Here is a 13,657-nt window from a genome sequence, read left to right as displayed (position 1 = left end):
ATAGATGAATGGATAAAGAAGTTGTGGTATAATATACACAATGGAATACTATTCTGCCATAAGAAAAGATGAAACAGTGTCATTTAAGACAACATGGATGGATTTTGAGATTATCATTTTAAGCAATAAGTCAGTCAGAAAAAGTTGAGAACCATATATTTCGCTCATGTAGGATATAAAACTGAAAACAACAAAGGGACAAAAGAAACAAAAACTCATAGATACAGGCAACAGATTAATAGTTGCCAGAGGGTAAGAGGGGAGAGGGAGAAGCAAATATGTGGTGACAGAAGGATACTTGACTTTGGGTGGTGAATACACAATGCAATATATAGATAATGTGTTATAGAATTGTACACTTGAAACCTATATAATTTTATTAACCAATGTCACCCTCATAAATTCATTAAATTAGAAAAAGAAAAAGAAAAATTGAACCCTATTTCATTTGCAAAAGGGATATTTTCCACTTGGAAATTCAAGTCCCCTAGGAGATCAGTCAGAAGGCTGAAAGGGCCCACTGAGGGAGCATGTTCCACAGGAAATCAAGACGGAAGTGATGGCTTGGTGAATTAAGGTAACACATACCAAGTCAGCAAACATGCACTGCGGGAGTGAGGCTAAGTCCCAAAGTAGGTAACATATTTGATGCTAACGAAGATTAAGGGGGTTTCATAGCCTCTATTGCTTATTTAAAAAAAAAAAAAACAACAATCAAAACAGTATAAAACTAAAAAAAAAGTAAAAGTCACATCAGGAATTATGCTAAAAAATTATCTCTGTGGAACAGAGAAATTAACATCGTGAACATCATAGCTCTAGGTGAGATGAATTGGGTGTACATGTTCTGTGACTACATGAGTGTGACCCGTGCTGTCCTCACATAGGTCCTGATGGAGAAGTGACTCAGGAATACAGAAAACCATGAAGCTAACCTGCAAGATCATTTCACAGAAAAGCAAATGTCATTCCATTAATTGTCAGAGCTATTTTTAACGGTTTTATTTTTCACTTGAGAAAAACAATTGCGGTCATTGATTTTTTAATCTCTTAGCATCTAACCCCCATTCTATTTTAGAGAGGTCTCCACCTGTGTGTATGATTACGAGTATGCAGTGTCCAGTCTCCAGGTGTGAGCACAGAAGGAACGGTGTGCTTTCCTCCCGAAGCCCTTAGCAGTCAGGCAGGGACAAATGCCCTAGCTTTATTCAAACCCTGTTTCTACTGCAGCTAGTGGTACACAGATGAAAGGTTCATCGAGGGTGGCGAGAGATTGTTCATTGACCTTATCCAGTTTTGTTTCCCATTCACTGCAGACATGTGCACAGCAAAAGTGTCATTCTAAAATTTTTTGGCTAAAGACAGTGGTTTGGTTTCCTACTTCTTGTCTTTCTGTCTGAAGTTTGCTCCTATCAGCCTCCACGATTGCTCTTCCAGGTTTGAGTCAAATTAATGCATGGCGTGGACTAAGGATAGCAGATTTTATTTCTGTGGTTTTTATTCCCAAGTCATGAATGATATAGAAATGAATATTCAAGATACAAAATTCATGTATGAAAGGGTGAATACTAGCAGTTGGTAACTTGTCCTCCTATTGTTGACTTATTGGTTTCCTTAGCCAGGGACAACCATTGTTGGTGATTATATCTAACACTACTTTTGCTTTTGATTTTCCTGCATTCCTTCCAATTGTGAATTTTCTCATCATGTGCCTTGGTGGTGCTGTCAATTAGTTGGTCTGATATTTCATCTCAAGAATGGACAGCTGACATTGATTAGATAGTAAATATAACATTTAAATGTACATTCATAAGCATTCAAATAGTCAGAAATTTACCTATTAATCTATTCATTGCTTTTTTTTCTCATAATAAAACATTTTGGACATGACTCCATATCATCACATGTAGACTTTACTCATTCTTTCTTACTGTTGAATAAATATCCCATCAGACAGATATACTTTCCATTGTTTGACCTCTTACAGATGAATGTTTAAAATCTTTCTAGTACTTTGTGACCGCAACAATGCTATCTTTTGTGGTGCGCATGGTAGTACAACTAAAAGGACTCTAAAAATTAGGCTTTCTGGAGAAAATATTATATGGATTTTGAATTTGGTAACATCTTTGAAAAATGTTTTTGAAAATAATGTTGATAAATTTTGATAGATATTATCAAAATATAGGGAGGCACCAAAATATAAGGAGACACACAAAAATGTGTGTGGGTGCCTACTCTCTTTCATTATCACCAAATAGTGTTGTTGAAATGATTATTTATAAATCTGTGTATATCATTATTTTAAGTTGTCTTACTTTTGTTTTATGCATTTTAATGAGTGAATTGGAACTTTCTTCATGTATGGATCTTTTTTTAATTGTTTTTTCTTATTGGTCTGGCCCTTTGTTTTGCACATCTTTCTACTAGGTATCATTATTTAATTAATTGCCATGTAATTCTTTATTTGGTCAGGTATTCATCTCAATAAATATCCCAGGTGTGTGTTAGAAAGAAACTTTTAATTGTTTGTCACTTGATTATATTTTTGTAATTCAATTTTTCTACAAAAATTATTTTAAATGTTTATGTTTAATATATCAAAACATTTTCTTTCTGATTTCTGGATTTTATTACTTATATGTAAGCTTCCTAAAATCCTACATGCATTCTTCTATTATTAGTATTGATTTACATCTTTATTGAAATATTTTATTCAACTGGAATTTATTTGGTATAAGCCATGAGTTAAGGAACCAAATTTCTTATTTAAATAAGTCAACTTACAGTTTTATTGAATATTTTATATTTTTCCCCCTTATTAACAATTCTACTTTTGTTGTATAGTAATATGAAGATTTTATGAATACATATTTTCTGTCTCTCTCTTTTTTCTCTTTCTCTGATACACGAGGTCTGACAATGAAGTTCGCAAACTCATCCTAGAAAAAGTGCTACATACCTCATTGCTAAATATCACTATGGTCATCTTTGAAGTATTCCCCTTGGGAAGCTATGTACCGATGCCAGCGCCTAGTCCACTCTTCAAAACAATTTTGGATCTCTTTCTGGAATGGCCATCAGAGTTGTCGTCATATTACCTTTGATGTCCTGAATGTCATCAAAATGTCTTCCTTTCAATATTTCCTTTATCTTCAGGTAAAGAAAGAAGTCATTGGGTGCCAGGTCAGGTGAGTAGGGAGGGTGTTCCAATACAGTTATTTGTTTACTGGCTAAAAACTCCCTCACAGACAGTGCCGTGTGAGCTGGTGCATTGTCGTGATGCAAGAGCCGTGAATTGTTGGCGAAAAGTTCAGGTCGTCTAACTTTTTCATGCAGCCTTTTCAGCATTTCCAAATAGTCAACTTGGTTAACTGTTTGTCCAGTTGGTATCAATTCATTATGAATAATTCTTCTGATATCAAAAAAGGTTAGCAACATCCATGCAACAAGTTTGCGAACTTAATTGTCATGATATATCAAGGTATTTTATATACTTACTGTAAGATGTTTCACTATGTGGTAGGGCTAGACTCTGATTAAACTTTTTTTACTCTTTAAATTACATTGGCTATATGTCTTCAGAAGTCTGATAGATTAATTTTATTATACTGCTTGGGCTTAGTCTTTTATTTATTTTTCTTTTTTGAGAACTTTCCAATTTATTCAATGGTAATAGGTCTGCTTACATTTTCTTTTTCTTATATGAATGTTGTAATTTATATTTTTAGGAAAATTACTCTTGTATTCATGTGTTTTTCTTAAGTTGCATAGATCTGATTAAACTAGTCATACAATTTCTTCTATAAATGTGTTTATTTCTCTATTTTCATTCTTGATATTGCATATGCATAACTTATTATTTTAGTTAGCATAGTTTGTATTATTTTCCCCAAAGAAGTGCTGTTGCAGACATGGGCCCAACTACCATATGCTAGATACTCATTTATTTAGCTAATGGTTTTATCTGGCCTCTGCAGCCTGCGTTGCTAACCAGAAATACTAAGGAATCATTGTCTTTTGAGAACAGCCCTAAACCAATGACTGAGAGTAATGGTGGATAACCATCACCACCACCACCATCACCACCACCATCACCACCACCATCACCACCACCTCCACCACCATCACACCACCACCCAGCTCTCGGGCCTTTTGCAGGGAGAGGAGGAGATAACTTAGCAACATGCGCTCTGTGTTGGTTTCCAAAGTTGATCAAGTTGGTGAAGCTCCAATTGCCCATAATTGGTTTCTTTTCCTTCTTCAGTTCACTTCCCCACTCTTCTACTCTTTCTTTCTTTTGTGCTTTTTTTTTTTTAATTAAAATTTATTGGAGTGACAATGGTTAGTAAAAGTACATAGGTTTCAAGTGTAGAATTCTGTAATACATCATGTATATATAACATTGTGTGTTCACCACAAAGAGCCAGTTCTCCTTCCATCACCATGTATTTGAGCCAGTTTACCCTCTTTTACCACCCCTCCCGCCCTTACCCTCTGGTAACCACTAAATTATTGTCTGTGTCTATGAGTTTTTGTTTCTTTATTTGTTCATCTTATTCGTTTGGTGCTTGCAGTGTTACTCATACATCCCATATATCAGTGAAGTCATAAGGTTCTTGACGTTTTCTGTGACTTATTTCGCTTAGTATAATAATCTCAAGTTCCATTGACGTTGTTGCAAATGACACTATTTCATCTTTTCTTATGGCATTGTGTATATATACCACATCTTCTGTATCCAATACTCTATGGAAGGACACTTTTGTTGTTTCCATGTTTTGGCCACCATAAATAAAGTTGCAATGAACACTGGAGCACATATATCCTACGGATAAATGTTTTCAGATTTTGGGGGTATATACCCAGGAAAGGGATTGCTGGGTCACATGGTAATTCTATTCTTAATTTTTTGAGGAACCTCCACACTGCCTTTCATAGAGGCTGCACCAATCTGCATTCCCACCAACAGTGCATGAGGGTTCCTTTTTCTCCACAGCCTCTCCAACACTTGTTACTATTTGTCTTGTTGATGGTAACCATTCTAATGGGCATGAGGTGATTTCTCATTGTGGTTTTTATTTGCATTTCTCTCATGATTTGTGATGTTGAGCATGTTTTCATATGTCTATGGACCATCTATATGTCCTCTTTGGAGAAATGTATATTCAGGTCCACTGCTCATTTTTTAATTGGATTGTTTGTCTTTTTGTTGTTGAGGTGTATGAGTTCCATATATATTTTGGATATTAACTCTTTATTGGAGATGTTGTTTGCAAATATCTTCTCCCATTCAGTTGGCTGCCTCTTTATTTTGTTGATGGTTTCTTTTGCTGTGCAGAAGCTTTTAGTTTGATATAGTCCCATTCGGTTATTTTAGCTTTTACTTCCTTTGCCTTTGAGGTCAAATTCATAAAATTATCTTTGAACTCAAGGTCCATAAGTTTAGTATCTATGTTTTCTTATATGCAGTTTATTGTTTCAGGTTTTATGTTTAGGTCTTTTATCCATTTTGGGTTAATTTTGGTACATGGTGACAGATAGCAGTCTAGTTTCATTCTTTTGCACATGGCTATCCAATTCTCCCAGCACCATTTATTGAAGAAGCTGTCTTTTCTCCTTGGTATGTTTTTGGCTCCTTTGTCGAAAAGTATCTGTACATATTTATGTGGGTTATTTCTGGGTTTTCAAGTCTATTCCATTGGTCTGTGTGTCTGTTTTTCTGCCAATACCATATTGTTTTGATTATTGTTACTTTGTAGTATAAGCTGAAGTCAGGGAGTGTGGTACCAGCATTATTCTTTTTTCTTAAGATTGCTCTGGCTATTTGGGGTCTTTTGTGGTTCCATACAAATCTGATTATTTTTTTGGTCATATTTCTTTTAAAAATGCCACTGAGATTTTGATAGGGATTGCATTAAATCTATATATTGTTTTGGGTAATATGTCAATTTTAACTATGTTGATTCTTCCAATCCATGAACACGGAATGTCTTTCCATTTCTCTGTGTCTTCTTTAATTTCTTTTCCAAATGTCTTATAGTTTTCAATGTATAGGTCTTTCACATCTATATTTAAGTTTATTTCTAGGTATTTTATTCTTTCTGTTGCAATTACAAAAGGAATTCTTTTCTTTTTCTGAGATTTCTTTGTTAGCATATAGGAATGCAATGGATCTTTGCTCATTGATTTTGTAGCCAGCAACTTTACTGTATCTTTTTATTGTTTCTAATAGCTTTTTTGGTGGAGTTTTTAGGGTTTTTTATATATAGCATCATGTCATCTGCAAAAAAGTTACAATTTAACTTCTTCGTTCTCAGTTTGGATGCCTTTTGTTTCTTTCTCTAGCCTAACTGCTCTGGCTTCCGATACTGTGTTGAATAGCAGTGGTGATAGGGACAGCCCTATCTTGTTCCTGAATGTAGAGAAAAGGGCTTCAGTTTTTCACCGTTAATTATATTAGCTGAGGGTTTGTTATATATGGCCTTTATTATACTAAGGTTTTCTTCACCTCATGCTTAAACTGATAGCATTTAATTCTTCATCTCAGAGTGTTTTCAGTATATCTATTATCAGTAGTCAACACTACAGGCAGGGAGATTTTAGGGACACACAACAGCACCCATTATGTTCATTACCCAATTATGTTTTTTAGTCCTCTGCCTTTCTTTATAATTTTATCATATAATTTTATATTCTCAAAAAGTAACAATTATGGTTTCATGTTTTTGAACTTTACATGAATAGAATTATGCATTTTATATTCTATCTCACTTTATTGTTGAACATTGTGTTCTTGAGATTCATCAATGTTATTGTGTGTATTATTTTTTTTCACAGAAATTTACATTGAATGACTATATCACAATGTATTTTTTTTCCATTTTTCTGTTGATGGGTTTTAGGTTGTTTCTACTTTACTGATTAATTAATTTGTTTTATTTCATTATTAACTGTCTTGCTAGAAATATCCCATAAATGTTTTACTAAGTGTCTACTATATATTTTATTATATGTATGTCTGAATGTTTACCTAGTATAGTAAATCAGTCAATGAAAGCTAGGTTATGCTACTGTAATAAATAACATTCAAATCTCAACTGCTTACATCAAAAGTTTTTTGATTTCCTTTAGTTGTAACAGTGCATGTCCATCCGAGATTGGCTGTGACTCTTCTCTAAGTCACCTTTCCTCCAGGACCCAGGCTGACGGAGTAGCCTCAGTTTAAAACATTGCCAATTCAATACCAGAATATATACATATATTTACCATACTGGCACTTAAAGCTTATATTTGGAAATTACATATGGCCATTCTGCTCCTATCCCATTGCTCAAAGTTAAGTTCTTGGTGAAGCCTGACATCAAAATGTCAGGAAGTTATATCCTTCTCCAGGAGACATTTTAGTTTGCATTTTCCTGAATAGTAAAAGACAGAAGAATGTTCCAAGTGTTTATTACACCTTTAGTTTCCCTTTCTGTGTTTTCCTTGTATAATTCTTTGCTAATTTTTCTTTTTAATTTTGTTATTGTTTCAATAGTATTGATTTATAGAATTGGTTATTGTTCTCAAATGAAAGTTTTATGCTGTAAATTTTTCTTTAAGAGTGTAGTTTATATTTTCATATTTTTAATAGTACTGTTAGATATTGCACACAGCAATTCTTTATTTCATCAAATATTTCCATTATTGTGCTCCATGTGTTTTATTTAAAGAAGGATTACTTTCCTCAAAAATTGCTATCCATTATGATGGAGTGATTATGTACCCTGAAGAATTGTCCTACTATAATACAACTAACTCCTGGATCAAACATACATTCTAATACATTGCTAAACCCAAAGAAAGCAAAAGAAGTCTCAAAGGATTTTGACCAAAAGAAAGTATGACAAAAAGAATAGAAGCAAAAATGAGTTGAAACCAAAGAAAAGAGGATGAAAGATTTTCCTTGATGACAAAAGACAATGTAATGCTTCAATTCAAATGCTAATCTCTGGGTCAGCTACAAAATCTGTGAGCTGAAGCTGAGACTCCCAGATTGAGCTACGGAAGATTAGCACCAAGCCCCTTCCCTCGTTTTAAAGATGGTGAGAGTGAAAGTTGGGGAGACAGTGTAAGTTTCCATGTTGTGGAAGTACATCACTAGTACAAACCAAATAATCCCAGATGGGTTGAAGCTCCTGATACAGAAACCCAAAATTCTGGAGAAATCTGGGTCATTCCAGATTTCAACACAGAATATCCCCATAGACTCAAATCAAATAAATACGAGTTTGCAGTCAAAGATCATCAAAGTTCATAATATGAGTCAGCTTTTCATCTATGAATATGAGATAGTAGAAACAACAAGTAACAGATTTAGTTTCTTTGGGACTTGAACTATTGGAATTGTCAGAATTAAAACAGAGATGATCATGCATGAAGTGTGAAGTAAATAAAATATCTAGTTAAAAGATATTTCATTTAAAATAACCAATCACAACATTATGTTCCTGGTGTGATGGAATTGATAGCAAGATATGGTCATTCCTGCCTTGAATTAGAAAAAAACTCACTGTAAAAAAAAATCAGTAAAATACAGGAAGTCTCTGTTATTATAGGAAGACAGCAGGAATCATAGGAGACAAGGAGAAAGAGGAAGGCTATGTTTCAGGAGAACGGGGGAGTCTTGAATAAGACATTCTGAAAAGAATCTCTTGATTCTGAACTTGGAAAATAGAGAAAGTCTGAGCTTTGCACTCACCAAGTTCTACTGCTGGAGAACAGAGATACCAGCAGAGCTTTTGATAGGGATTTAGGTAGCCTACCAGATATGGCTTATTTTCCATACATAAAACTGGAGAATTCTAGAGTTGTGAATGGGGAGAAGCTGAAGAGTTTGTAAAAATCCCAGCAGACGTTTGTAGGAGAATCTTGTAGGGAACATCTCGATTGGAGACAAATCAGGTGTAGGGTAAACCTGTCAAGATGGAGTCAGTATCTCTGATTGAACTGAAGTAACCATGCATGATTTGTCTCATTAGCAAAGAAAAAGTTAAATTTCTTCTTCTTCTTCTTCTCCTTCTCCTTCTCCTTCTTCTTCTTCTCCTTCTCCTTCTCCTTCTTTTTAGAAAAAAGATATCATCATCTTAGGCTTTGGTGATTATTTACAAAGGGAGAAATTAGGTGGCTTAAATCATTTGGAGGTTATTCAGTAGGTAAGTTAAGAGATCATAAGCACATGACTAGAGAATAGAAATATTTAAGGATAGTTTTTATTTTATTTTATGCTCTGTTGTATTTTGTTCCTTTTATATTTATTTCCCCCCCACACCCTCAGACATAAGGGATTGCTGCTAGGCACAAGTCATCCATAAAATATAATAATCTTCATTTATTAAGCATTTAAGAGGCTGGATGCTCTATAGTAATTTTATCCTTTAATCTTCTCTAAGGTCCAAAAATAACAGATTAGCTCTCAGCACCCCCCCCCATTTTAAAACTGGTGAGAGTGAAAGTTGGGGGAGAGACTGTAACTTTCTGTGCTATGAGGCAAAGGATTAGAACTAGATCTTTCTGAATCCAACTCTGATACTAAGATTTGTTTCAGGTAACCAATGCGTTACACTGTATCATTTGCATTTCCTTCCCATATATTACTTAGTAAGCATTTAGGAAATACATGCCTTTTTATATTTTTAAGTAACTGTTAACCACATTGAATTTTTGTTTATTGTCCTTCAATATAATGCAACTTACTAGGTTGTTAAATCAGTAGAGAACAGAATTGGGCTGTAAGCTGCAATGCATTTAAAAATTATTTTTAAAATATTTTTTTCAGTTACATTTAACATTCAGTATTACTATATGTTAGTTTCAGTTGCACAGCATAGTGGTTAGACATTGATATAATTTACAAAGGGATGTCCCCAATTATTCTAGTACCCACCTGGCACTCTACAGTTATTACAATATTATTGAATAAGTTGTTTCTTATTATTCAGGCACATACTGAGAGAAATAATGAACCTACCAAAGTAAGACGTTGCCAGCTCACAAAGGCAATCCTAGGTACTCAATAATTTAGTACAAGAATGGATTTGTGTCTCTGAGAACTTGTGCTCAGAACAGAGTGTGGAAACTTTGTCAGGGGAAAGCACAGGGCGTGTGATACTGGCTTGTAGCTGCAGTGTGGAGCAGTGGTCTGATGGAAGCAGTTCCAGTCAGGGCCTGTTTACTCGAATACGAGCACTTCTCGCTTTGCCCATGAACAGAAACAAATGAACACGTCAAGGAAAGGTAATTGCACACATTTAACAGAACAGCATATTGAAATCAATCGTTTTCTTTAATGTGACACTGAAGCCTAAGAGTCGCAGGCCAGGTTTCCTCCTAGATCATTTTTTTTTTTTTTTTACTGATGATAAGCATTTACACTGAAGTATCACAATAATAAAGGAGATGTCCACTAATGTTTATAAAGTTACCACAGCTAGAAATGATGCTGATACAATAGCAACCTAGTGGGTTAGGACAAGACAGGGGCTGAGAGGTGACAGACTAATCTAAAGTCTCCCTTAAGAGACCGGAGATTCCCAAGGACACTTCCACAGTCTGTCCACATGAGGGATTGCTAGCCTCCTTGGGAGGTAGGGCAGAATATAATTTAGGGATGATAGTTCCAAAGGGCATCCCTTGTCCCTTTCCTCAGTACAATGGATACCCAAGGCGGTCCGAGACTCATCCTCAGTTTCTCTTGGAGAAAGTCACTTATTTTTTACTTCTATGATGGTGCATTAAACCGTGGTCAGAGAGGCGGGGTTTTTGTTTTGTTTTGTTTATAAAACTCACAAGCTCCTTCTGTCTGTATTTCTAGGAATATTCTATCCTATAATTTATTTTTTTCATAACCCACAAAATGTCAGGTTACCCATTGGGAATCTATTAAAAAGTTACCAAAATTAGGTGGATGGAAGAAAAATAGAAGGGCAATGAGGCCAGTGATGTAACGAGACTTGTAAGGTTGAGTGATGGCTCCTCCTGCTGGAGATGCCTGGAAAGAGAGCTCTAAGAGAAGAATGGGGGAGCAGGAGAGGAGACTGAAGGAGAGACAAAGTGGTAAAGACTAAGTTAAAATATGACAAGGTCCAATGTTCCAGATTGAAACCAGTCACTCACGTGCATTTGTTATGGTTTAGTCATGAGAAAGCATGCCGTGACTTATAGGGCTGTGAAATAAACAGGAATTAGGATATCAGTTCTCCTACATACCGCTGTGAAACCTGGGAAAATCAGGCAACTTCTGCTCAAAAGTAATAGAGGCTAGTGGTATATTGGTAAAGAGGGAAAGCAGAATGCCTGTGTTTAAATCCTGGCTTGTTCATCAGTCTCCTAGGTAAAATAGGAATAATAGTACCTGCCTCACTGGGTTGCTGGACAATTAAATCAATTAATCCACAAAGGATTTTAAATAGTGCCCATATATAATAAACATTCAATAAATGTTAGCTATACTCTTTGCATTGGATTCTTAAAGCGTACATTTCTTATGAACAACAATGCTTGTTCTGCCCACCTTGAAGGATGGTTCAGCAAATCAAATGATATGATGGATATGAAAGAGCTTTGCAGTCTCAGGGAATTATGATTTCCTGGGATACAAGCATATTTCTTTATTCAGCTCAACATATTCTGCACTAGTAAATAGGAAAGTAGCCGCTGGAATTCAGGTACTACTGTGTTTCCCCTAAAATAAGACCTAACCGGAAAATAAGCCCTAACTTGATTTTTCAGGATGACATCCTCTGAACATAAGCCCTAATGTGTCTTTTGGAGCAAAACTTAATATAAGACCCGGTCTTATTTTGGGGAAACACGGTACTTGTTCCTGTTTCCCCTGTTAAATATGGGAATTTGTATTTGGTTAAACATAAGCACCTCTGTGGGGACAGAGCCCCAGAGAGCAGTTTCCAGGCTCTCGGCCTCATGTGGAGAGGTGCTGGCTCAGATAGTGGATGGCCGTCAGCTGTGACTGGTTGGCCATCAGCTGTAGCCATTAAGCCATTGGTCACTGATATAACTGCCGCGGTTACGGAGGGGAGCCGAGGAGAGTGAAGGAGGAGACTGAAGGAGAGTAAGGAGAGTTGAGGACAGTTGGTCGGTTGGCAGCAAAGCGGACAGCAGATCGCACGTCATGTAAACCCAGCCTCCAGTGAGACTATAGTGGTATGACTCCCCTATCTATGGCTCCGTGGGTGTTCCTTTTTGGCCTCACCATGGCCTGCGTTCTTATGTGGGGAGCGGGACCAGAGACCCCGCAGGCTGCCCCGCCGGACACCCCGCACGACAACCTCCTATTTAAAGTTCTAAATCTAAATTGTATGAAATTGGTCCGACAGTGTTTCCACAGAGCTAAAGGTAATTGGAAAATCCTACTATGTGCTGTTTGGGAAACTGTCTCTGAGTAGCGTAGAGAACAATGTTGACAATAATTATCTTTGTGAAAACATCAAATTGCTCCTTAAAGTGTGCTGGTCACATGGTCACATAGTATACAATGGAAAGTCACTTGCAGAGTTCATGATAATTGCCAACATAACACAAGGGCATATCCTATGCTAGGTGCCAACTCATTATTTTATACTTTTTAGCTCATCTGTGTCTCACAAACCCATACAGAGTATTCTCATTACACAGATGAGGAAAAAATGCATGAGACTCTAAGTAATTGGCACCAAATCATAGACTTTCGGGGCAAAGATTAAGGTCCAAGTTTGTCTGAATCCAAACCTGCCTCACGACAAAGTATTTGAGGACGCCCCTCAGGCGTGCAGGTGCCTATGGCCTCCCTGTCTCCATTTCTCCAATTTTGCCTCTTCCTCCTTAAAAATGTAAACACAAACATTTCATTCTTTCTGCCCTAGTTATATTTTTTTCGGTATGCTAGAAATAATAATATTATCTACCTTGATGGTTTAAGTATTAAATTTATTAGTATATACAAAGTAATTTGAAGGAAGCATTTAGTAAATACCCACTATGGCTTTTCCCCTACTTTTTCTTTTTTTCAAACAAACTTGCCCTTCTACAAACTTTGCAAAAACAAACCAATAACTTAGTTTCTGAGCTTTTTCTGAACATGTTGTTGATATGCCCCATTGCCTTCACTTTATTGTGAGGAATTTTCCTACACAATCTCATAAGGACCATAAAAATCACGAAATTGATACTAACACGTTATCATCATCTAACCCTCAGGCCCCATTCGAGTTTTACCAATTAACCCAATACTATCCTTTAGAGTAAAAAGAGGCAGTCTAGATTCACCAATTGGATTTAGTTGTCATTTCTCGTTAGTCTTCAGTAAAGCAAATCCTCAGCTTTTTTTGGCATTACGACTTCAGCACTTCTGAAAACTACAGGTTAGCTTTGTGGGGTTTTGTTTGTGTTTGTGTTTTAAGGAACCCCTTCTTTGATTTTGTCTGCTATTCCTTCAGAGTTAGATTCAGCTTATGCGTCTTCAACAGGAATCACAGATGTCGTGCTGTGTTCTCATTGCAACCTATTCTGTGACATACAGTTTTGATCTACACATTATTGGTGATGTTAACTTTCATTATTTGATTAACGTGGTCTTTGTTCAGCTTCTCTGCTGAAAAGATACATTTATTTTTATTTT

Source organism: Rhinolophus hipposideros (assembly GCF_964194185.1).
Source record: "Rhinolophus hipposideros genome assembly, chromosome: 1".
Taxonomy (NCBI): domain Eukaryota; kingdom Metazoa; phylum Chordata; class Mammalia; order Chiroptera; family Rhinolophidae; genus Rhinolophus; species Rhinolophus hipposideros.
This window is presented reverse-complemented; position numbering follows the sequence as displayed.